Below are 25,912 nucleotides of genomic sequence, written 5' to 3'. Positions count from 1 at the left end.
GATGGTATTGCCTATGTTGTCTTGCAGGGTTTTTATAGTTTTGGGCTTTACGCTTAAGTCTTTAATTCATCTTGAGTTAATTTTTGTATATGTTGTAAGGAAGGGGTCTAGTTTCAATCTTCTGCATATAGCTATCCAGTTATTCCAGCACCATTTATTGAATAGGGAGCCCTTTGCCAATTGTTTGTTTTTGTCAGGTTTGTTGAAGATCAGATATTTGTAGGATGTGCAGTCTTACTTCTGGGTTTTCTATTTTCTTCCATTGGTCTATGTGTCTCTTGTACCAGTATAACACTCTTTTTCTTACTGTAGCCCTGTAGTATGGTTTGAAGTTGGGTAGTAGGATGCCTCTGGCTTTGTTCTTTTTGCTTAGGATTGCCTTGGTTATTCACTTTGTGGTTCCATATGAATTTTAAAATAGTTTTTTTTTTTTTTTCTAATTCTGTGAAGAATGTCAGTGGTAGTTTAATGGGGATAGCATTGAATCTGTGAATTGCTTTGGACAGTATGGTCATTTTCACAATATTTATCTTCCTATCTATGAGCATGAAATCATTTTTCATTTGTATATGTCATCTCTGATTTCTTTGAGCAGTGGTTTGCACTTCTTGTAGATAGCTTTCATTTCCCTAGTTAGCTATACTCCTACGTATTTTATTATTTTTGTGGCAATTATGAATGGGAGTTCATTCATGATTTGACTCTTGGCTTCACTGCTGTTGGCGCTTAGGAATGCTAGCAACTTTTGCACATCGATTCTGTATTCTGAAACTTCGCTGGAATTGCTTATCAGCTTAAGAAGCTTTTGGGCTGAGATAATGGGGTTTTCTAGATATAGGATTATGTCATCTGAAACAGGGATAGTTTGACTTCCTGTCTTCCTATTTGATGCCCTTTATTCCTTTCTCTTGCCTAATTGTTCTGGCCAGAACTTCAAATATTATGTTGAAAAGGAGTGGTGAGAGAGGGCATTCTTGTCTTGTGTTGATTTTCAAGGCGAATGCTTCCAGCTTTTGCCCAGTCAGTATAATGGAGGCTGTGGGTTTGTCATAGATGGCTCTTATCACTTTGAGTTATGTTTCTTCCTTCAATATCTACTTTATTGAGAGTTTTTAACCTGAAGTGATGTTGAATTTTATCGAAGGCCTTTTCTGCATCTATTGAGGTAATCATGCATCTTTTTTCTTTAGTTCTGCTTATGTGATGAATCACATTTATTGATTTGTGTAGGTTGAAGCAACCATACATCCCGGGGATGAAGCCTACTTGATTGTGTGGATATGCTTTTGATGTGTTGCTGGATTCTGTTTGCCAGTACTTTTTGAGGATTTTTGCATCAATGTTCATCAAGAATATTTGCCTAAAGTTTTCTGTTTTTGTTGTATCTCTGCCAGGTTTTGGTACAAGGTTGATGCAGGCCTCATAGAGTGAGATAGAGAAGAGTCCCTCCTTTTCAGTTTTTTGGAACAGTTTCAGCAGAAATGGTACCAGCTCTTTTTTGCACATCTGGTAGAATCCAGCTGTAAATCCATCTTGTTCTGGGCTTTTAAAAAATTTTTGTTGTTGTTATTTTTGGTAAGCTATTTACACTGCTTCAATTTCACAACTCATTATTGGTCCACTCAGGGTTTTAATTTATTCCTGGTTCAGTCTTTGGATGGTGAATGTGTCCAGGAATTTATTCATCTCTTCTAGATTTTCTAGTTTATTTGCATAGTGGTGTTTATAATATTCTCCAATGTTTATTTGTATTTTTGTGTGGTCAATGGTAATATCTGTCTTCTAATTTCTGATTTTTTTGTATTTGAATATTCTTTCTTCTTTATTAGTCTAGTTAGCAGTCTGTCAATTTTTTAGTTTTGTTTTTTTGTTTTTTTTTTTTTTTTTTTTTTTTTTTTTTTTTTTTTTTTTACTCCAGCCCCTGGACTTGCTCATTTTTTGAATTTGTGTGTGTGTGTGTGTGTGTGTGTGTGTGTGTCTCTATCTCCTTCATTTCAACCTGATTTTGGTCACTTCTTGTCTTCTGTTAGTTTTTGAATTTGTTTTCTCTTGGTTCTCTAGTTCTTTTAGTTGTGATTTTAGGTTATTAACTTGAGATCTTTCCAACTTTTTGATGTGGGCACTTAGTGCTATAAATTTTCCTCTTAACACTGCTTTAGCTGTGTCACAGAATTTCTTGTATGTTGCATTTTTGTTCTCATTGGTTCCAAAGAACTTCTTAATTTTTGTCTTAATTTTATTATTTACCCAAAAGTCATTCAGGAGCAGATTATTCAAGTTCCATGCAATTGTATGGTTTTGAGTGAATTTCTTAGTCTTGAGTTCTAATTTGATTATACTGTGGTCCGAGGAACTGTTATGATTTCAGTTGTTTTGCATTTGCTGAGGAGTGTTTTACTTCTGATTATGTGATTGATTTTAGAGCAGTACCAAGTGCTGAGGAGAAGAATGTTGTTTTGGGGTAGAGAGTTCATAGGTATCTATCATGTCCATTTGACCCAGAACTGAATTCAGGTTCTGAATATCTTTGTTACTTTTCTGTCTCGGTAATCTGTCTAATATTGTAATTGAAGTGTTAAAGTCTCCCACTATTATTGTATGGGAATCTAAGTCTCTTTGAAGTTGTCTAAGAAATTGCTTTATGAATCTGGGTACTCCTGGTTAGGTCTTCTTGTTGAATTGCCATTATGTAATGAATGCCCTTCTTTGTCTCTTTTGATCTTTGTGGTTTAACATCTGTTTTGTCAGAAACTAGGATTGCAACCCCTGCATTTTTTGGTTTTCAGTTTTCTTGGTAGATTTTCTTCCGTCCCTTTATTTTGAGCCTACATGTGTTACTGCATGTGAGATGAGTCTCTTGAAGACAGCATACCAATGGGTCTTGGTTCTTTAACTAGCTTGCCACTCCATGTCTTTTCATTGGGGCATTTAGCCTATTTACATTTAAGGTTAGTATTGATATGCATAGATTTGATCCTGGCATGATGTTAGCTTGTTATTTTTCAGACTTGTTTATGTGGTTGCTTTATAGTGTCACTGGTCTGTGTACTTCAGCATGGTTTTGTAGTGGCTGATAATGATCTTTCCTTTCCATATTTAGTTCTTCCTTTAGGAACTCTTGTAAGGCAGGTCTGGTGGTAACGACTTCCCTCAGCATTTGCTTGTTTGAAAAAGCTCTCATATCTTTTTTGTTTATGAAGCTTGGTTTGGCCAGATATGAAATTCTGGATTGGAATTTCTTTTCTTTAAGAAATTTGAATATTGGTCCCCAGTCTCTTCTGGCTTGTAGGGTTTCCACTGAGAGGACTGTTGGCAGTCTGATGGGCCTCCCTTTGTAGGTGTTCTGGCCTCTCACTCTAACTGCCCTTAACATTTTTTTTTTGTTTTTCATTTTGACACTGGAGTTTCTGATGATGATGTGTCTTGGAAATGATCTTCTTGTGGAGTAACTTAACTGGGGTTCTGTGCATTTCCTGAATTTGAATGTTGGCCTGCCTGGCCAACAGGGAATTTCTCATGGATGATATCCTGAAATATATTTTCCACCTTTCATTCTCCCAATCTCTTTAAGGTACACTAATCAGTCATAGATTCAGTCTCTTTACATAATCCCATATTTCTCAGAGGTTTTGACCATTTCTGTTCATTCATTTTTCTCTATTCTTGTCTGCCTGTCTTCTTCAGAAAGACAGTCTTCAAGCTCTAAGATTCTTTCCTCCACTTGGTCTATTCTGCTATTAATACTTGTGATTGCATTATTAAATTCTTTTATTGTATTTTTTTAGCCCTACCAGCTCAGTTACATTCTTCTCTATACTGTATTTTGTTTGTCAGCTCATATAATGTCTTATCATGATTTTTAGCTTCATTGCATTGGGTTACAAGGTGCTTCTTAAGGTCAGTGAAGTTTGTTTTTATCCATTTTCTGAGTTCTACTTCTGTCATTTCAGCCATCTCACCCTCAGCCCAGTTTTGAATCCTTGCTGGAGAGATGATGCAGTAATTTGGAGGAAAGAGGGAACTCTGTTTGAGTTTTCAGTGTTTTTGCACTGATTCTTTCTCATCTTTTTGGGCTTATCTACTTTAAATCTCTGAGGCTGCTGACCTTTCGATTTTTTTTTTCTTTTTCTTTTAATAGTCTGGCTACTTTTCCATAGGGCTGCTATGGTTTGCTGGGGGTCTGCTCCAGTCCCTAGTTGCCTTGTATTTTTTCACCACCTGGAGGTATCACCAGTGAAGCCTGCAAAACAGGAAAGATGGCAGCCTGCTCCTTCCTCTGGGACCTCCAGCCCAGAGAGGTATGGAGGTGTTGCTGGCTGAAAGCACCTGTATGAAGTGGCTGGAGACCCCTGCTAGGAAGTCTTGTCTAGTCAGGAGAAACAGGATTGGGGACCCATTCAAAGAAGTAGTCTGGCCACATTTTGGTAGAGCAGCTGTGCTGTGCTGGGGGATCTCCTCTGACCCTGGTTGGTTTGTACTCTCCAAAGCCCACAGACTGAAATGGCTCAGTCACACAAACAGCAAAGCTGTCATCCTACCCCTATTCCTGAGAACTCCATCCCTGGGAGAATTCAAATATCTGTCAGACAGAGAATACCAGCAGGGGTGGCTGGAGGACCTGGTTGGGAGATTCTGCCCAGTGAGGAGATACAGAATTGGGAAGGCACTTAAAGAAGCAGTCTGGCCATGACTTTCATAGAGCAGCTCTGCTGTGCTGGGGTACCGCTTCTGCCCCAGTCAGCTTGAGATTTCCAAAGCCCACAGACTCAAACATCTCAGTCGCCCAACCAGCAAAGATAGTGGCTTACCCTTCCCTTTGGGGACTTCCTCTCAGGGTGTATTCAAATCTCTATGGCCTGAGAACACTGGTGAGGGTGTCTTGGGGCCTTGGTTGGAAAGTCCCACCCAGTGAGGAGGTACAGATTGAAGACCCACATGAAGAAGCAGTCTGGCCATGTTTTGGTAGAGTAGCTGTGGTATGCTGTGGGATCCTCCCTTCTGCCCTTGGCCAGTTTGGACTCTCCAAAGCCCTGAGACTGGAACAGCTGAGTTTCCCAAACAGAAAAGATGGCGGCTCATTCTTCCCAATAGGAACTCTGTCCCAGGTAGATGCATTGCTATTTCTGGTGGCTGGCTGGAATTCCAGGCCAGTGGGTCTTATCCTATGTGGTGCTGTGGAAGTGGGGCCCAGGGACAGTCACTGTTTGGCTCCCTGGATTCAGACCCCTTCAAAGGGGTATGTACAGAGGTCCAACCTCCTACCTTGCTGGAGTTGCTGTCACTTTCACTGGGAAGCCTGGAGTCAGTGTATGTAAAATAAAAACTCTACACCTTAACTTCGCCCTCCATCCCCCCAACTTTTAAACTTTGTGTTGATTTTATCTGCATCTTATTATACTTTCTATGTCTTGAAAAGTTGTTGTAGTTATTATTTTTGATTGGTTCATCTTTTAGTCTTTCTATCTAAGAGTAGTTTACACATCACAGTTCAAGTGTTACACTATGCTGCGTTTTTCTGTGTACTTACTTCTACTAGCGAGTTTTGTACATTCAGGTGATTACTTATTACTGATTAACATTCTTATTTTTCTCTGATTGAATTACTCCTTTTACCATTTCTTGTAGGACAGATCTGGTGTTGATAAAATTCCTCAACTTTTGTTTGTCTACTTCACGTTTGTAGGATATTTTCACCAGATATTTATTCTAGGGTAAAGTTTTGCTTTTTTTCCCCCTCAGCACTTTAAATATGTCTTGCCACTCTCTTCTGACTTTCCATTGAAAAGTCTGGTGTCAGACATATTGGAGCTCCATTGTATGTTGTTTCTTCTCTCTTGCTGCTTTTAGAATCCTTTCTTTGATTTTTGGGAGTTTGTTTATTAAATGCCTTGAGGTCATCTTCCTTGGATTAAGTCTGCTTGGTGTTCATATAACCTTCTTATATTCGGATACTGCCATCTTTCAGTAGGATTGGGAAGTTTTCTGTTTGTATTCCTTTGAATAAACTTTCTACTTCTTTTTCTCTCTTTCTTCTTTAAGGTCAGTAACTCAAATTTGCCCCTTTGAGGCTATTTTTATAGAGGCTATTTTCTGTATATTTTAGGTGTGCTCCTTCTTCTTTTTTTTTTATTCTTTTTTCTTTTGTCTCTTCTGTGTATTTTCAAATAGCTTGCCTTGAAGCTCACTAATTATTTCTTCTCCTTGATCAATTCTACTAATAAAAGACTCTGGTGCATTCTGCAGTGTGACAATTGCATTTTTCTGCTTCAGAGTTTCTGCTTGATTCTTTTTGATTATTTTCATCTCTGTTAAATTTATCTGATAGAATTTGGAATTCCTTCTCTGTTTAGTCTTGAATTCCTTTGCCTTAAGACAGTCATTTTGAATTCTCTGTCTGAAAGTCCACACATCTCTTTTTCCAGGATTGGTTCCTGGTGCCTTATTTCGTTCATCTGGTCAGGTCATGTTCCCCTGGATGGTGTTAATGCTAGCACATTTTCTTCAGTGTCTTAACATCGAAGAGTTTGGTATTTATTGTAGTCTTCACTATCTGGGCTTGTCTATACCTGTTCTTCTTGGGAATGCTTTCTAGATATTTTCAAAGACTTGGGTTTTGTGATCTAAACTGCATTTGCTTCAGGGAGCACCCCAAGCCCAATAATGCTGTGGTTATTGTAGACTCACTGATGTACCACCTTGATGGTCTTGGGCAAGATCTGGGAGAATTCACTCATTACCCCTTGCAGACTCTTGTTCTCTTCCCTTACTTTCTAGTAAACAAACAGAGTCTCTCTCTGTTCTGAGCCACCTACAGCTAGGGGTGGAGTGACACAAGTACCACTGTGACTGCCCCGGATCAGACCTGAAGCCATTACAGCACTGGGTTTCATCTAAGGCCTGCTGCAACCACTCCCTGGTTACTGCCTATGTTTGCTCAAGGCCCTGGGGCTCTACAATCAGCAGGTGGCAAAGCCAGCCAAGCCTGTGTCCTTCCCTTCAGGGTGGCAAGTTCTCTCAGGCCCCAGTGAATCCACAGTTTCTGTCTGGGAGTCAGGGACTAGAGTCACAAACTTTAGAAATCTACATGGTGTACTCTTGTACTGTGGCTGAGCTGACACTCAACCACAAGATACAGTCCTTTCCACTCTTTTCTCCCCTTTCTGAAGTCAGAGAAGCTTCACCTCATAGTCACAGCCACCACAGGCCATGAGGAATTCTGCCTGACTACTGCTGACGTTCCCATAAGGCCCAATGATTCTTAAATAAGCATGTGATGAATGCTGCCTGACCTGGGGCTCAGCTTTTAGGGCAGTAGGCTCCCCGCTGGGCCAGGGCAAGTCCTGAGATACTTGAAAAGAGCGAAGACCTGGAATCAGGGACCCCAAGAGCCCACTTGGTATTCTCTATCCTCCTGTGGCCATGCTGGTACATAAAAGTGCAAGGCAAATTCCCCTGTATTTTTTCTTCTGCTTTTCTCAAGTGGAAGGAGGTTGGGGTGCCTGCGGCAATTTCTTAAGACAACAATAAAGTTTGCTGTATCACTTGACCCTTCCTTTCATGAGAGATTTCTCTGTAGCCACCACAGCCAGTAACATGCTGGATCTCACCTGAAGCCAATGAATCTCAGAAGCTCACTCAAGGCCCTCGATGTAGTTTCTGGGTATTGCTGCTGGTTGTTCAGGGCCCAAGGGCTCTTCAGTTAGCAGGTGATAAATGGTGCCAAGAATAGTTTATTCTTTTCAAGGTAATAGTTTCCATTCTGGGCCAGGTTGTGTCTAGAAAAGTTGTCTGGGAGCTAGGGCCTAGGAAGGGCGTCCTCATGACTGAGCAGTGCCCTATTCTACTGTGGCAGAGCTGGTATTCAAGATGCAAGACAAGGTCCTCCCCTGTCTTTCCTCTTCTTTCTTCAAGCGTAAGGAAGAGGTCTCTTTGGAGCCAGGTGCTATACAGCCTGTGGTTAGGGGAAAGGTGGTGCCAGTATTTCCTTAGCTGCCCCAGATGTCTCAGTAGGTTGTGTGCTCCACTGTCTCTTAGCCTGGTTCAGCACTAGGACTTGCCTAAGAGTTGCAGTCCTTATGTCCTAGATTGCCTTTCATGTTTACTTAGAGACTCAGAGCACTTTGGCCCTTGGTGGTGAGGTTTGTGGGAATTCAAGTTTGGACCTTTGGAATTGGTAATTCCCCTCTGGCTAGGGCTGGTTTAAATGCTCCCTCTGTAGTTGGGCATCAGCTGAAGTTGGCCTGGTTTTGCTTTCTGCTCTACCAGGACAGCACTGAGTTCAGTGGCTCAGAATTGCTGTGTTCTCCCTCCCCCAGCACCCAGAGATGCTCTCTTCAATATGCTGGCAGTGCTGGGGTGATGGGGGTGGGGTGGCACTGGCAAATCAAGCCTTTTTTCTATCTCTTCAGTACCTCTTTCAGTGACGTGTAGTTAAAACCAGGTACTATGGGGGCTCACCTGGTTTTTAGCTCTTATGAAGGTTTTTAAATTTTTTTTCTTTTTAGATAGTGGTTAGGTTGATGTACTTGCAGGGGATATGATCAGTGGAGTTGTCTATCCTGCCATCTTACTCTGCCTCCCAGATAATTACATCACAAAGCATTTATTAATAATTAGATGGGTAGCAAGATATTGTACAGATGTACCCAATGAAAAATTGTTTTGTATTAGAGAAGTGAAATATGCTTATTTAAGTGGTTCAAATTGCGCACCAAGTGTACAAATTTGAATCTGTTGTCTACCACTATTAACTGCTTAGATGGTATCCTTTTAGGCTTCATTTAAACTGGCTTTGAAGATAGTTCAAGTTTGGTTTCAGACCACCACAATTAAATGAATGTTGCAATAAAGAAAGTCACAGAAATTGTTTTGTTTTCCAGTGTATTTAAAAATTATGTTTAACCATACTGTAGTATATTAACTGTGCAATAGCATTATATCTAAGAAAACGATATACATACCTTAATTAAAGCACATTGTATTGCTAATAAAAACACTGACAATCATCTGAACATTCAGTAAGTTATGGTCTTGTTGCTTGTGGAGGGTCTTGCCTCAATATTGTTGGCTGTTGGCTGGGTTGGGGTGCCTGTGGCAATTTCTTAAGATAACAATAAAGTTTGCTGTATCACTTGAGTCTTGCTTTCATGACAGATTTCTCTGTAGCTTACTATGTTGTTTGATAGCATTTTACCCACAGTAGAACTTCTTTCAAGATTGGAGTCAGTCCTCTCAAACCCTGCCACTCTTTTATCAGCTAAGTTTACATAGTATTCTAAATCCTTTGTTTTAATTTCTATAATGTTTAGAGCATCTTCACCAGAAGAAGTTTCCATCTCAAGAAACTACTTTTCTTGCTCATCTGTAAGAAGTAACTCTTCATAGATTAGTGTTATCTTAAGCTTGCAGCAATCCAGTCACATCTTCGGGCTCCATTTTAAATTCTAGTTCTCATTCTATCTCCACCACCTCTACAATTACTCTTTCCACTGAAACCTTAAACTCCTCAAAGTCATCCATGAACATTAGAATCAACTTCTTCCAAACTTCTGTTAATGTTGATATTTGACCTCCTCTCAGGAATCACAAATTTATTATTGTTTTCTAGAATGGTGAATCCTTTCCAGAAGGTTTTCAAGTTACATTGCCAAGATCCATCAGAGGACTCACTGTGTATGGCACCCATAGCCTTGCAAGACGTATTTCTTAAATAATAAGATGTGAAAGTCAAAATCACTTCTTGATCCATGGGCTACAAAGTGGAGGTTGTGTTAGTGGACATTAAAACATTAATCTCACAACCTACAGAATGGGAGAAAATTTTTGCAATCTACCCATCTGACAAAGGGCTAATATCCAGAATCTACAAAGAATTTAAACAAATGTACAAGAAAAAGCCCATCAAAAAGTGGGCAAAGGATATGAACAGATACTTCTCAAAAGAACACATTTATGCAGCCAACAAGCTTATGAAAAAATGCTCATCACCACTGGTCATTAGAGAGATGAAAATCAAAACCAAAATGAGATACCATCTCATGGCAGTTAGAATGCCAATCATTAAAAAGTCAGGAAACAACAGATGCTGGAGAGGATGTGGAGAAATAGGAATGCTTTTACACTATTGGTGGGAGTGTAAGTTAGTTCAACCATTGTGGAAGACAGTGTGGTGACTCCTCAAGGATCTAGAACTAGAAATACCATTTGACCCAGCGATCCCATTACTGGGTATAGACCCAAAGGATTATAAAACATGCTACTATAAAAACACATGCACACATATGTTTACTGCAGCACTGTTTACAATAGCGAAGTCTTGGAACCAACCCAAATGCCCATCAATGATAGGATAGATAAAGAAGATGTGGCACATATATACCATGGAATATTATGCAGCCATAAAAATGGATGAGTTCATGTCGTATGCAGGGATGTGGATGAAACTGGAAACTGGAAACGAAATCGTTCTGAGCAAAGTGACACAAGAAGAGAAAAACCAAACACTGCATGTTCTCACTCATAGGTGGGAGCTGAACAATGAGAACACATAGACACAGGGAGGGGAACATTACACACTGGGGCCTGTTGAGGGGAGAGGGGTTGGGGGAGGAATAGCATTAGGAGAAAAACCCAGTGTAAATGATGAGCTGATGGGTGCAGCAAACAAACATGGCACATGTATACCTATGTAACAAACCTGAATGTTGTGCACATGTACCACAGAACTTAAAGTTTAATAATAAAAAAAAATTGAAAAAAATACAAAAAATATTAATCTCCTTCTACATCTCTACCAGCTCTTGTGTGATCATGCATGCTTTGTCGATAAACAGTAACATTTTGAAGAGTTTTTTTTTTTTTGGTCTGAGCAATAGGTCTTAAAATTGGGCTTAAAATATTCAGTAAATAATTATGTAAATAGACATACTGTCTCCCAGGCTTTCTTGTTTCATTTATAGAGCAGGCAGAGTAGATTTAGCATAATTCTTAGGGGCCCTAGGATTTTTGAAATGGTAAATGATCGTGGAATTCAGCTTCAGGTCACTAGCTACATTAGCCCCTAACAAGAAAGTCAGACTGTTCTTTGAATCTTTGGAACCAGGCTGACTTCTCCAGCTATAAAAGTCCTAGATGGCATCTTCTTCCAATATAAAGCTGTTTCATCCATATTAATCATCTGTTGTTTAGTGTAGTCACCTTTATCAATTATCTTAGCTAGATCTCCTGGATAGCTTGCTGCAGCTTTTACGTGAGCACTTGCTGCCTCACCCTGCACTATTTTGTTGTTGTTTTGAGATGGAGTCTTGCTCTGCTGCCAGGCTGGAGTGCAGTGGCGTGATCTTGGCTCCCTGCAACCTCCGCCTCCTGGGTTCAAGCAATTCTCCTGCCTCAACCTCCTGAGTAGCTGGGATTACAGACACACACCATCACGTCCAGCTACATTTTGGAATTTTAGTAGAGACGGAGTTTCACTATGTTGGCCAGGATGGTCTCAATCTCTTGACCTCATGATCCACCTGCCTCGGCCTCCCAAAGTGCTGGGATTACAGGCATGAGCCACCGTGCCTAGCCTGTACTTTTGTATTATGGAGACAGTTCCTTTCCTTAAACCTCATGAATAAACCTCTACTAGCTTCAAACTCTTCTTCTGCAGCTTTCTCACCTCTCTCAGCCTTCTTAGAACTGAAGAGAGTTAGGGCCTCACTCTGGATTAGACTTTGGGTTAAGGGAATATTATAGCTGCTTTGATCTTCTATACAGGCTATTCAAACTTTTAAAATATCAGTAATAAGGCTGTTTTGCTTTCTTATTCATGTGTTCACTGGAGTAGCACTTTTAATTTTCTTCAAGAGCTTTTCCTTTTCATTCAAAACTTGGCTATTTTGCAAAAGAGGCCTAGCTTTTGGCTTCTCTCAATAAGCATAATCATTTCTAGCTTTTAATTTAAAGTGACAACTGTCCTTCCTGTTAAAAACTGTCAATAAACTAGGTATTAAAGGAACATACCTCAAAATGATAAGGATCATCTGTGACAAACTCACAGCCAACATTATACTAAATGGACGAAAGCTGGAAATATTCCTCTTGAAAAGTGCCACAAGACAGGGATGCCCTCTCTGACCACTTCTATTCAACATAGTACTGAAATCTTAGCCAGAGAAATCAGGCAAGAGAAGGAAATAAAGGGCATCTAAATAGGAAGAGAAGAAGCCAAACTATTTCTGTTTGTAGATGACAAGATACTGTATCTAGATAACTCCATAGTTTCAACCCAAAAGCCCCTTAAGCTGATGAACAACTGCAGCAAAGTTTCAGGATACAAAATCAATGTACAAAAATTACTAGCATCACTTGCCTTGTTTATTGTTGCACTCCCAATATGTTTCTGGTGAATGGTAGGCAATTACTAGATACTTGTTATTTAAGTGAAAGGTATAGAAAAACTGGAAAATTTTCATATGTCATTCCTAAATATTTAGTACACACTGAAACAAGGATTCTCTAGGCAAGTGAGGTCTAAGCTTTTCTTAGGAAGGCATACAGTGCATTAAAAATTAATAAATACTTGAGAATTTAATCAACAATAATACTGTGCTCTTAATATGCATTACTGCTTAGTAATACTTCCTCTTTAGTGGTTTTGCTTCCAATATGAACTTTGAAACTAGCTAGGATTCACGCCAAATTTAGCCAGTAATCTCACCATATCTTCTGTTCACCTGCACTTTGGGGCTGCTTATTTTGCCCAAGGAGAACAATGCTCATTGAGTTACATATGAATGGACCAGGTAGTGCTTGCGCTCTTTGATTGCTACAATGATTACATTTCTTACATCACCATTCAATGCTGATGGCTATGGTTATCTCAGCCATGACAGCAGGAGCCCTAGTTCCTTTATGCACCACTTGTTTAGATGCTTCTGCCGAAAATTGATAGGTGAAAATGTAGCTCATGTACCATCACTTTGTTTCTAAAAGAGAGCAACAAACAAATGAATAACAACTCTCTTATCCTCCAGAAGTATGGAGAAGTTAGAATTCCCTGTGTTTGTTCTCTTTTTACTTCTTCCCATCCAGGCACTCAAAATAGTGTTAAAAATTCTTTTTCATTTATTTAACTTATTCTAAAGCTGTCAGTCATGTTTACTGCTATAGCAATGATTTTAAACTTCTAAAGCAGATGTTAGGTGGATAGAGCATTGCAACACATTTTTAAAACAAATGTACGTTATTTGTTGCTTTACATCTCTATGGCTATGAAGATTGTGTCTGAAGGCCATTTGAGAAATTTGCTTCAAAATATATTGATCATTTTCGTATAATTTAAAGACATTTTATAAAATTTTGGAATTGGAGAATTCAAATGCAACAATACATTCTCGTACCTTCACCTACATTATTGAACAATACAAAGTACACTAGTTCTGCTGGTTCTTTGATGTTATAAGAATTTTACACTTCTAGATTTTGAGTTGTTATTTGCACCTTGGTAGTATTCAGTAAAGAAAATGAAAAGTAGTTTCATGTACTGATATAAAACAACAGAGCACTCAAGCATAAAATTTTACTGGATGCTAAAATCAGTTGTTTTTTGCTCCTGTAAATCATAGGTTAATTTTAGTGTTCAAACCACATATGTCTCCCAAAATATGTTTAAAACCTTTACACAGTCTAGAGTCTCTTCACCAGTTAAGAAGCAGATTGTATATTTGTAGCCTTTAGGGTCTCAGGAAATGATTCAAACTGTTCTTAGAAGTGATGCAGTGAGCAAGAAAATTCCAATAACAATTTTGGCATTAGATTTCTGACAGATTTTGGTTCACAGAATAGAATCACAGATGTGATTAAACAATTCTGAACGTTTTCACAACACATATGGATGGCTTTCAGATCCAGGCATCATGTTCCCAAACATCTTCAGATCAAAGGAGAAAACAAAACTATCTGACATTCTTTAGAGTTTGGGATAGCCACTCATTTTTTCGTTAACAAACATTTCTTGAGCAACTATGATGTGCCAAGCACTATTCCAGAGGCATGGGATACAGCTACAAATAAAATTGATGAAAGATTCTGATTTCATAAAGTAATAACTTTACTTGCCTTTATTTGCATAAAATAAGTAAATTGTATAGTATGTTAGAAGTTAATAAGTGCTATGGGAGGAAAGGGAAAGTGGAGCAGGACAAAGGGGAGTGGCAATTGCTGAAGAGGGCATTGCAATTGGAGCGTGTGATCAGACTTATTAAGAAGGTGACATTTGAGTCAAGACTTGAAGGGAGTGACAGAGGTAGTCATGCAGGTATTAGGCAAGAGCATTCTAATACTAGGACAATTCATGCAAAGGCATAGAAGTGGGAATTTTCCTGGTGTGTTGAAGGAAGAGCAAAAAGGCCTATGTGGCTAGAGTGAAGTGAGTGAGAGGAAAGTAGCTAAAACTATGTTCAGAGTGGGAACAGGGGTCAGATCAACAGACTGCTATAAGGACTTCAGATTTTTTACTATGAATGGGGAGCCAGCAGGGTTTTGAGTGTCCCTGGGGCTGATATTCTGAGATTAGGTGGTAGGGGGTAGAATGGCAGCAGTTAAGAGCAGATGAAGACAGGGAGAGAGCTGTTGGTGGCCTGGTCCAGGGTGGTAGCAGTGAGAAGTGTGGGAAACAGTTGAATTCTGGATATATTTTGAAAGTAACAGCAGCCAAATTTTTTTGATAGGTGACAAAAGGGGCATGAGATAAAGAGAAGCATGATTGCAAAGTATTTTGCCTGAGCATCCAGAGATTGGAGATGTTATTAAATAAGATTGTGGAGTGGGTGAGAGGAGCCGTCGGGGCAACACAACGATAAACTATAAAACATATTTCTAGTGTAGGACGTATTTCATATTATTGTCATTTTCCAGTGTGTTATTACTTACGTTATTTCAGTGTTTAAACAAGAACGATCTGGAAATTTCCACTGTGGCCTAATTCAAGCTACTGACATGATGTCCCTGAAAGTGGAATTGGGAAGATATGAGTACAATAGGCTGTTGAAAGACAGGGCAAGCTGCTTGGAGCACACTGTGACTGAGCTCTGTGGCTTAGAACTCATCTTTCCAGTATCAACTGGACATTGTTGGGGCCTCCTGAGCCTTAGGGCAGGCTAGTTTGTTACATACACACTAGACTTTATGTGTCTATATATGTGTCGACCTTAGACCATAATTCAGCTGTTACATTTTGTAGGGCTAAGACTTTATTTAAAATAAGCATTCTCTTGGGAGAAAATTGGCTATAGGCTATTCTAGGAATCAGAGTCTTTTTTTCCATTTTATTTTCTTGTTTGGATGTTTGGAATTAATTCACAATTTACACATATTTCTTTAAGTTGAGTACTTACAGACTGCTGACAACTATTGATAACTTTGATTTTTGGTTCTAAGACATTTTGGTGTAAACCAATGATACTTGAAAATCTATATATTCTCTTTAAATGTAATTCATTGAAATATTAATTTAGCAAACTCATTTTATAGTCCAATGAACAGTGACTTGTAAAATGAAGTCTATTTGATTGCATGACTTCATGAAAAATGCTGATATGTTTAACTTGGCTAATATAGAAAGTGTTCTATTGTTTGTAGTAGTGGTGGTGTTTTTCACCAAGTGTGCTGTGTTAAAGCCCATCTTGAATATTAAGCATTTGTTCCATGTATTGCTGCAAAATACCCTGGTTCTATAATCCTTTAAAGACAAATTGAGTGAAACAAATCTGACCAGTCCTGGGGGTATTAGTTATATTTTGAAACGAACTCAAGCCCAGATACACATTTCTAAATTGTGATTTTCATGGGAAGTGATTATTCAGGACTGGTAGTAATATGAAATGTTGTAGTTTGGTAGATGTGTTATATTATGAAAATTGACAAAAGTAAGAGTTTTTTGTTTTGTTTTGTTTTTTGTGTTTCATGAGACATAATGCCTTACTGTCATCAAACTTCAAAACCTTATACCTAATATAAACTTATTTGTGCTAACTTCTTATTTTTAAAATTTGAGATGAAATTGACAGATATGTATTATCTAATATAGTAGCTCTTGCAATATATGGTTTTTGAGCATTTAAAGTGTGGCTGGTCTGACTGAGGAACTACATTTTAAATTTTATTTAATTTTAAATAATTTAAATTTAAATTCATATGGCCATATGTGGCTAGTGGCTACAATATGGAACAGTGCAGCCTCAGACAGTACCTCTCAACTGGGGATCTAGAAGGGAGTTAAATCGTCATGCCCAAAGGCACGCACTGTTTCTAATTAATCAGTTTACTTCTTGTGCATCAAGAATACTATGTATCATTATTAGACTAATTAAGAAAATAGTGTCTCAAATTATTTTCTGTGAGGCCTAATTCTCTCACAGCATCTAATTGAGAACGGCTGTTTTAGAAAGTTCCCTCATTTCCTTTTCCATTCATACCACTCCCAAAGATCCCCCAAATGAAAATCACTATTCTTTTGTTTGTATCCATTGATGATTTTTGTCTGTTCTTTGACTTCATACAGATAGAAATATACAGTGTGTTTTATGTTGGGGATGACTTCTGTCACTTTACAAAATGTTTTTGAGATCCATATTGTATCTAGTAATAGTTCATTTATTTATATTGCTATGCAGTATTTCATTGTATCAACATATCAAAATTTGTTTACCTATTTCTAAATTTGTCCATTTCATTTAAGTTGACAAATTTATTAACATAAAATTTTTAGAACATCTTCTATTATCTCATTAATTTCTATAGTATCTATAATAATGTCCCCTATCTCATATTTGATGTCAGTAATTTACTTATGCCATCTTGCTAGGAGTTTATCAAGTTTATAAAAAATTTTTAAAAATGACTTTGACCTTGTTGATTTTCTCTATGGTTTTATATTTTATTTATCCTTTCATCACCATTAGCCCTTTCTTTCACTTATTTTATAAGGTAAAACTAGTTAAAACTAAATCTAGTTTTTCTCATAGGCTTTTATTTATTATATAAATTTCCAGTTATGTATGAAATACCCATTCTTTCCATTTATTTACTGATTCTGCAGACTTCATTGAGCACCTGTCTACCCCATGGAAGGCGCTGGGATAAGCATTAGTAAACAAGATCACCACAGTTCTTGCCCTTTTGTCTTCACAATTTTGTTCAGTAGGTAGATATTGGGAAAGAAATGGCAAGATAGCCAGGCCTGGTGGCACATGCTTATAATCCCAGCTACTTGGGAGGCTGAGGCAGGAGGACTGCTTGAGCCCAGGAGTTTGAGACCAGCCTGGACAATGTAGTGAGCCCTTAGTCTCACTACAGCTATTACCCACCATCCACTGGAGTTCCTTAATCCCTCAATGAGGCTCTGTGGTCCACTGCAAGGACCCTTTGATTCTATACCTCACCACCTATGAACAGCTCAGTAACAGAGATCATAATTTTATGCACAATTCTGTTTTGGGGTAGCCTTGGAGTCTGGAGAGCAAAATCTATCAGCACAGGTTGAATTTTTACCCCCAAACCCTGTATTCTTGGCAGGGAGGACAAGTGGGTCTCAAGGGTAGCAGATTCAGAGCTCTACATATGGGAGCAGCTACACCTACCCCCAAGCTCCCTGGGCTGCACAGTGGTTGATGGGCAGATGGGCTTTCACAGTGACACCTTTAGCAAGGCTTCTGGGGTGAACAGCCTGTAGCAGGACATGGTCAGCCTGAAGATTGGGATGTCAGCTCCTCTGCAGTCAAGGACAGTAGGCTCTGTCGTCAGCAGTGTGGCACTGATTGGCATCCTTTCTGGCAATGATGGGACATATGTGAACATGGCAGTTTCAAAGCTGACCTCATGGGCTGCCATTGCCAGCAAGCCTGCAAAACCATGGCCTAAAATGGAAACAAGGAGTGGGCTTGTCATAGGGGGTGCACTGCCCACTCCATCTATAAAGCATAACATGGATATTGACACCAGGGAGAACAAGGGGCCTGTGCTGAAGACCCCAGACCCGCAGGAGACACTATCCTCACAACTCCAGAAGGTGCCTCATCTTCTCCCAATGAAGCTTCCTGCTTTGGCTCAACCACAGTATCAGAACCCTCATCAGTCACTCCAGACCTACTGGGTCATTCCTCACATGGAAATATGGCATTTGGGCAGAGAAGAGGGGCCAACAGTGATAGTAACTCTCCTGGAAATACCAAGACTAATTCTGCCCCAAGTGTAAAAAAAACTGAAAGCTGCCCATAATTATAATCCTAAAGAATTTGACTGGAATCTCAAAACTGGACATGTGTGCACTATAAAGAGCTATTCTGAGGATGACATTCACTACTCCATTAAGTACTCCATTTTGTGTAGTACAGAACATGCACTATGTACTTGAACAGTGCATTCAGCTCCATAAGCAGCAAAGGGCCTGCCTACCTGCTCTTCAGCATCAGTGGGAGTGGGTATTTCTGTGGGGTGGCCGAGATGAAGTGCTCTGTGGACAGCAGCACCAGTGCTGGAGTCTGGTCTCAAGACAAATGGAAGGGAAATTTTGATATCGAGTGAATTTTTGTCAGTGATGTGCCCAATAACCAGCTCAGGCACATCAGACTGGAGAATCATGACAGCAAGCCAGTCATAAACCATAAAACACAGGAGGTGCCTTTAGAAAAAGAAAAACAAGTGCTGAAAATTATCAGCTTCCTACAAGCACACAGCGTCCATCTTTGATGACTTTTCTCACTATGCGAAATGCCAGGACGAGGAGGAGGTGATGTGCAAGGAATGACACAATCAAAATAAACAATAAGAACAAACCAGTTTCTTGTGTGTTCTAACAATTGATTTTGAAAAAGCATTTATAAAGCATGTGCTTGGTCAGCTCCAGTGTGTTGTCTTGTGCAGGGGTTGAGTATTCCATCTTTGTCTTTTTGTAGTTTCCCCCCCCCCACAGATGGATCCACATTCACTTGTACTTTTTAAAATGATACTGAAGAACTCACTCTCATGCCTGTAATCCCACCACATTGGGAGGTGGGTGGATCATGAGGTTAGGAGTTCGAGACCAGCCTAGCCAAGATGGTGAAACCCCGTCTCTACTAAAAATACAAAAATTAGCCAGGCATGGTGGTGAGTGCCTGTAATCCCAGCTACTTGGGAGGCTGAGGCAGGAGAATTGCTTGAGCCCAGGAGATGGAGGTTGCAGTGAGGCGAGATGGCATCACTGCATTCTAGCCTGGGCAACAGAGTGAGACTCTGTCTCAAAAAAAAAAAAAAAAAAAGTTTTTTTGGATCACCTTATCAATGAGACCAATGTGAAATATAAGTATCCTTTAAAACAAACAAAGCAAAACAAACAAATCTAGTACATCCAAATTAATTTTTTCTATTTTGTCAGAAATTATGGTCTTTTTCTTAAATTCACAGTCTTTTAATATCTCCATTTGAGATTTCATATTTCTCACCCCTTTATTGCTTTATAGCAAAGATAACAAACCATGAGTTTTTTTCTCATTTAAAAGTATTCTGTTAAAATCCCTTGAAAATATCTACCAAGTGGCTTCTCTCTTCCTCACTGCCCTGTTGTCTGATCTGGCTGGATAGTAATGGGATGCAATGTGCAGAGGAATTAGAAGATGTTTTAGGTCTGATTCAATGTTTAGTTATTCTTAGTTGTTTGCAGATCGTTTTTAATTTCCTCCTTTTTCTTCACTGGAGAATCCTCATGGTGTCTTTAAGTTTTATACCAATAATGCTGAGCTTTAAGTGTAGAATCTCATGGTATAGACAGAGTGAAGGATGGTGTCACCGACTGTAAATTTCACCATGTCTAATTTTTTTTTTTCTGTTGAATGGGTAAAAACAAAAAATAAACCCTTTTAAAACATGACGTAGGCCAGGGATGGTGGCTTATGCCTGTAATCCCAGCATTTTGGGAGGCCAAGGCAGGCGGATCACCTGAGGTCGGGAGTTCGAGACCAGACTCACCAACATGGAGAACCCTGTCTCTACTGAAAGTACAAAATTAGCCAGGCATGGTGGCACATACCTGTAATCCCAGCTACTCCGGAGGCTGAGGCAGGAGAATCGCTTGAACCCAGGAGGCGGAGATTACAGAGAGCCGAGATTGTGCCATTGCGCTCCAGCCTGGGCAATAAGAGCAAAAATTCCATCTCAAGAAAAAAAAAAAAGATTTAAAAAGAGTTAGCTTTCATGTTTTGTGAAATAAGGGACTCATGAAATAATTGGACTCACCACCACCTGGAATTTTAGTTGAAGATGAACATAGTGACTCCACCAAAGATTCTACTAGCACTCCAGGAATGGTTCCTTAACTGAAATGGAAATTCACAAATGACAGATAAAGAATTCAAAGTAGGAATTGCAAGGAAGCTCAATGAAATCCAAGACAAGGTTGAAAATTAACACAAAGAAACTTTTAAACAATCTAGGAAATGAAAGAAGAGATAAACATCTTAAAAATAAATCAGAGTTTCTGGAATTAAAAATCTTAAGGAATTTCAAAATATAATCGAAAACCTTATCACTGCACTGGATGAAGCAGGGGATTGAATTTCAGAGCTTGAAGACTGGTCTTTTGAACTAATCTAGGCTGACAAAAATAAAGAAAAAAGAATTTTATAAAATGAGCAAAGTCTTTGAGAAATATGAGATTATGTAAAGTGACCAAACCTATGAATTATTGGCATTCTAAGAGAGTAGAAAAAGTAAACAACCTGGAAAGTATATTGAGGGAGTAATTCAAGAAAAATTCCCTAATATTACTAGAGAGGTAGATATCCAGATACAAGAAATCTGGAGAACACTTGCAAGATACTATACAAAACAAACATCACCAAGGCATATAGTCACCAGAATGTTCAAGGTCAATGCTAAATTAAAAAACAAAAATCTGAAAGGCAGCTAGAGAAAAAGGGTAAATCACTTTCAGAGGGAACCATGTCAGGTTAACAGCAGACTTCTTGGCATAAACCTTACAAACCAGGAGAGAACGAGGACCTTTTTTTTTTTTTTTTTTTTTGAGACAGAGTCTTGCTGTCATCCAGGTTGGAGTGCAGTGGCATGATCTTGACTCACTGCAACCTCTGCTTCCCAGGTTCAAGCAATTCTCCTGCCTCAGTCTTCCAAGTATCTGGGATTACAGGCATGTGCCACCATGCCCAACTAATTTTCATACTTTTAGTAGAGACGGGGTTTCACCATGTTGCTCAGGCTGGTCTTGAACTCCTGACCTCAAGTAATCTACCTGCCTTGGCCTCCCAAAGTGCTGAGATTACATGTATGAGCCACCATGCCTGGCCTGAGGACCTATTTTCAGCATTCTCAAAAAAAAAAAAAAAAAAAAAAAAAGAAAAAGAAAAAGAAAGAAATTCCAAACAAGAATTTTGAATTCTGTCAAACTAAGCTTCGTAAGTGAAGGAGAAATACAGTCTTTTTTAGACAAGCAAGTGCTAAAGGAATTTGCTACCACTAGACCAACCTTACAAGAGACCTAAGGAAAGTCTAAACATGAAAACAAAAGAGTGATACCTGCTACTACACAAACATACTTAAGTACGTGGCCTGTAGACCCTCTAAAGCAAAAACATAATAGAATGACAAAGCAAACAGCTAACAATTTTACAATAGGTTTGAAACCTCACATATCAATATTAACTTTGAACATAAATGATCTAAATACCCCACTTAAAAGCACAGAATGGCAAATTGGATAAAAAAAAGACTCATTAATCTGCTGTCTTCGAGACCAATCTCACACATAATGACACTCATAGGCTCAAAATAAAGGGTCAGAGAAAGATCTGCCATGCAAATGGAAAAGAAAAAAGAGAAGGAATTACTATTCTTATATCAGAACAAAACAGACTTTAAACCAACAACAGGAAAAAAGAACAAAGAAGGGCAATACATAATGATAAACTGTTCAATTCAAGAAGACTTAACTATCCTAAATATTTAAGCTCCCAATACTGGAGTATCCAGATTCATAAGACAAGTACTTCTAGACTTGTTATAAGATTTAGACATTCACACAATAGTGGGGACCTTCAACACAACAATGACTGCTTCAGACAGATCATCAAGTCAGAAAACTAACAAAAAAATTCTGGGCTTAAACTTGACACTTGACAAATTGGACCTAGTAGACATCTACAGAATACCCCACCTATCAACCACAGAATATACATTTTTTGTCTGCACATGTAACATAGTCCAAGAGTGACCACATAATCCCCCATAAAGCAAGTCTCAATACATTAAAAAAAATCAAAATCCTACCAACTGTACTCTCAGACCACAGTGAAATAAAAATAAATAGCAAGAAAATCTCCCCAAACCATACAATTTCATGGAAATTAAACAATGTCCTCCTGAATGACTTTGGGGTATATGATGAAATCAAGCCAGAAAAAAAAAAAATTTCAACTAAATAAAAAAAAGACACAGACTACCCTAATCTATGAGATTTAGCAAAAGCAGTGTTAAGAGGAAAGTTTATAGTGCTAAATGCCTACTTCAAAAAGTTAGGAAGATCTCAAATTAATGATCTAATGTTGCACCTCAAGCAACTAGAAAAACAAGGATGAACTAACCCTAAAGCTAGCAAAATAAAAGAAATAATTAAAATTAGAGTGGAACTGAATGAAATTGACACCCAAAAATTCATATAAGGAATTTATGAAACCAACAGTTGATGTTTGAAAGAATATACAAGACTGATAGACCATTAGCCAGATTTACAAAGAGAAAAGATCGAAATAAGCACTGTCAGAAATGACAAAAGTGACATTACAACTGATCCCACAGAAATAAAAAAAAATGCTCCGGGACTATTATGAACATCTCTATGCAAACAAACTGGGAAATCTAGAGGAAATGGATACATTCTTTCATGAAGAAATTGAAACCCCGAACAGACCAATATTGAGTTCTGAAATTGAATCAGTAATAAAAAAACCTAACAATCAAAAAAGCCCTGGACCAGAAGGATTCACAGCGAAATCCTATCAGATGTACAAAGAAGACCTGGTACTTGTTCTACTGAAACTATTTCAAAAATTTGAGGAGGAGGATCTCCCTCTTAACTCATTTTTGAAGCTAGCAACACCCTGACAAAGACACAACCACTAAAGAAAACTACTGGCCAATATTCCTGATGAACATAGATACAAAAAACCTCAACGAAATACTAACAAACTGAATTCAGCAGCACATCAATAAGTTAATTGACCATAATCAAGTAGGCTTCATTCCCAGGATGCAAGGTTGGTTCAACATATGCAAATCAGTAAATGTGATTCATCATATAAACAGAATTATGTTACAAAAACTATATGATCATCTCAATAGATGCAAAAAGAGCTTTAGATAAAATCCAACATTCTTTCATGGTAAAAACCCTCAAGAAACTAGGCAACCTACCTCAAAATGATGGAAGCCACTTATGACAAACCCACAGCCAACAACATACTGAACAGGCAAAAACTGGAAGCATTCTCCTAGATAACTGGAATAAGACAAAAATGCCTACTCTTCCCCCTCCTATTCAACATAGCATTGGAAATACTAGTCAGAGCAATCAGGCCAGAGAGAGGCATCCAAATAGGAAAATAAGTCAAACTATCTCTTCTTGCTGATGATATAATTCTATTCCTTGAATACCCTGAAGACTCCATCAAAAGGCTCCAGGAATCAATAAACAACTTCAGCAAATCTTTAGGATACAAAATCAGTGTACAAAAACCAGCTGTATTTCTATATACCAATACTGTTCAAGCTGAGAGCTAAATCAAGAATACAGGGAGTGGGGTAGAGGGAAGGAGAGTATTACCAAAAATAGCTAATGCATGCTGGGCTTAATACCTAGGTGGTGGTTTGATAGGTGCAGCAAACCATCATGGCACATATTTACCTATGTAACCAACCTGTACATCCTGCACATGTACCCCAGAACTTAAAAATTAAAAAATTTCTGCATATCACTAATTATTAGATAAATGCAAATCAAAAACACAATAATGTAACTCCAGCATTTCGGGAGGCCTAGGCAGGCAGAACACTAGAGGTCACGACTTTGAGACCAGTCTGGCCAACATGGTGAAACCCCATCTTTACTAAAATTACAAAAATTAGCAGGGCCTAGTGGCATGTGCCTGCGATTTCAGCTACTCGAGAGCTTGAGGCAAGTGAATAGCTTGAGCTCGGGGCAGGGTGGTGGAGGTTGCATTGAGCTGAGATCAGCCTGGGCCACAGAGTGAGACTCCATCTCAAAAAACAACAGCAACAACAAGCAAAACACCACAATGAGATGAGATGGCATCTCACACCAGTCACAATAGCTATTACTGAAAAGTCAAGAAACAACAGATATTGGTGAGGCTGCAGAGAAATGGGAACACTTGTACACTCTTAGTAGAAATATAAATTATTTCAGCCACTGTAGAAAGCAGATTGGAGGTTTCTCAAAGAACTTAAAAAACAGAACTACCATTTGACCCAGCATTCCATTACTGGGTATATGCCCAAAAGAGAACAAATTGTTCTACTGAAAGCACATGCATTCTCATGTTTAGTGCAGCACTATTCACAATAACAAAGACACAGAATCAACTAGGCACCCATCAACAGTGGACTGCATAAAGAAAATGTGGCTCATCTACACCGTGGAATACTATGAAGCCATACAAAAGAATGAAATCATGTGTTTGCAGCAATATAGATGCAGCTGGAGGCCATTATCCTAAGCAAATTAATGTAGAAACAGAAAACCAAATTCTGCGTGTTCTCATTGACAAGTGAAAGTTAACCATTGGGTACTTATGAACATATAGATGGCAACAATAGACACTCGGGACTATTAGAGTGGACAGGGAGGGAGGGGAGCAGATGTGGAAAAACTGTTGGCACTATGCCCAGTACCCGGGTGATGGGATCATTTATACCCAAGCCTCAGCATCATGCAATATACCCAGGTAACAAACCTGCACATATACTCCCTGAATTTAAAAGTTGAAAAATTTAAAAAAAATAAAATTGCAAATTGATAACATTACATAAAAATAAACATTCTGTTTAATAAAGAACTCATTGAATAAAATTAACTGATAATAAGTGGGAAAACATTTTCAAAATCTAACAACAACTAGTGTTTAATAGATAAACTACACAAGTACCTCCTAAAAATCAACTAGAAACAGGCACCTCAGGGAACAGACAAAAATAGATGAACATGAAATTACAGAAGAGTAAATTCAGAAAACTAAGAGGCGTGTGATAAGATGGTCAGAATGGTGAGTAATTTAAGAAATTCAAGTTCAAGCATCATTCAGCTGTAACTGTAAATGATTATAGACTGGCAAGCATTTGAAATTTAGGTAATAGCAACTGAGACATGAAGGTAAGAACTCTATTGCACTTCTAGTGGTAGTGGTAGTTTTAGTGGATCTGACATGATTTATTCAGATTAAGTATAAGTGTATCCTACAACCCTACCTTTCTACTTCTGAGTACATATCTCAGGGAGCTTGAGGAGACACGTGAGGATTTAGGATTTTCTTTGCAGAAATGTTTATCAAGGCAAGAGTTGAAGGCGGCCTGGATGTCTGCCACCTGGACAGAGATGGATAAGCTGGGCCTATAGGTAGGTAATCCTAGATTCCCATCACTGGGACAGTGGGAAAGTAAGCCTGGAAATCCATCACTGGGACAATGGGAAAGTAAAACTGGAAATCCATCGCTGGGACACTGGGTAGTTAAAATGTGGAACATGTAGATGTTTGAATACCAACCATCCTAAAAGAGTACTGTGAAATTTAAAATAGTTTGTACTTTTCTGATTTTAAGTTCACATATAAAAATGAACTTAAAATGTTCATTGGCCACTTAACAA

At 38.6% G+C, this 25,912-nt stretch overlaps 1 pseudogene; it reads left to right on the top strand.

The window, feature by feature from the left end:
- The first annotated feature begins 14,136 nt into the window (after positions 1-14,136).
- LOC105471134 (YTH domain-containing family protein 1 pseudogene) lies at positions 14,137-18,811 on the top strand (annotated as a pseudogene).
- The last annotated feature ends 7,101 nt before the right edge of the window (positions 18,812-25,912 follow it).

The sequence above is a fragment of the Macaca nemestrina genome, chromosome 6 (assembly GCF_043159975.1).
Source record: "Macaca nemestrina isolate mMacNem1 chromosome 6, mMacNem.hap1, whole genome shotgun sequence".
NCBI lineage: Eukaryota > Metazoa > Chordata > Mammalia > Primates > Cercopithecidae > Macaca > Macaca nemestrina.
The sequence above is the reverse complement of the archived record's forward strand: the minus strand, read 5'-3'. Positions and strand labels throughout refer to the sequence as shown.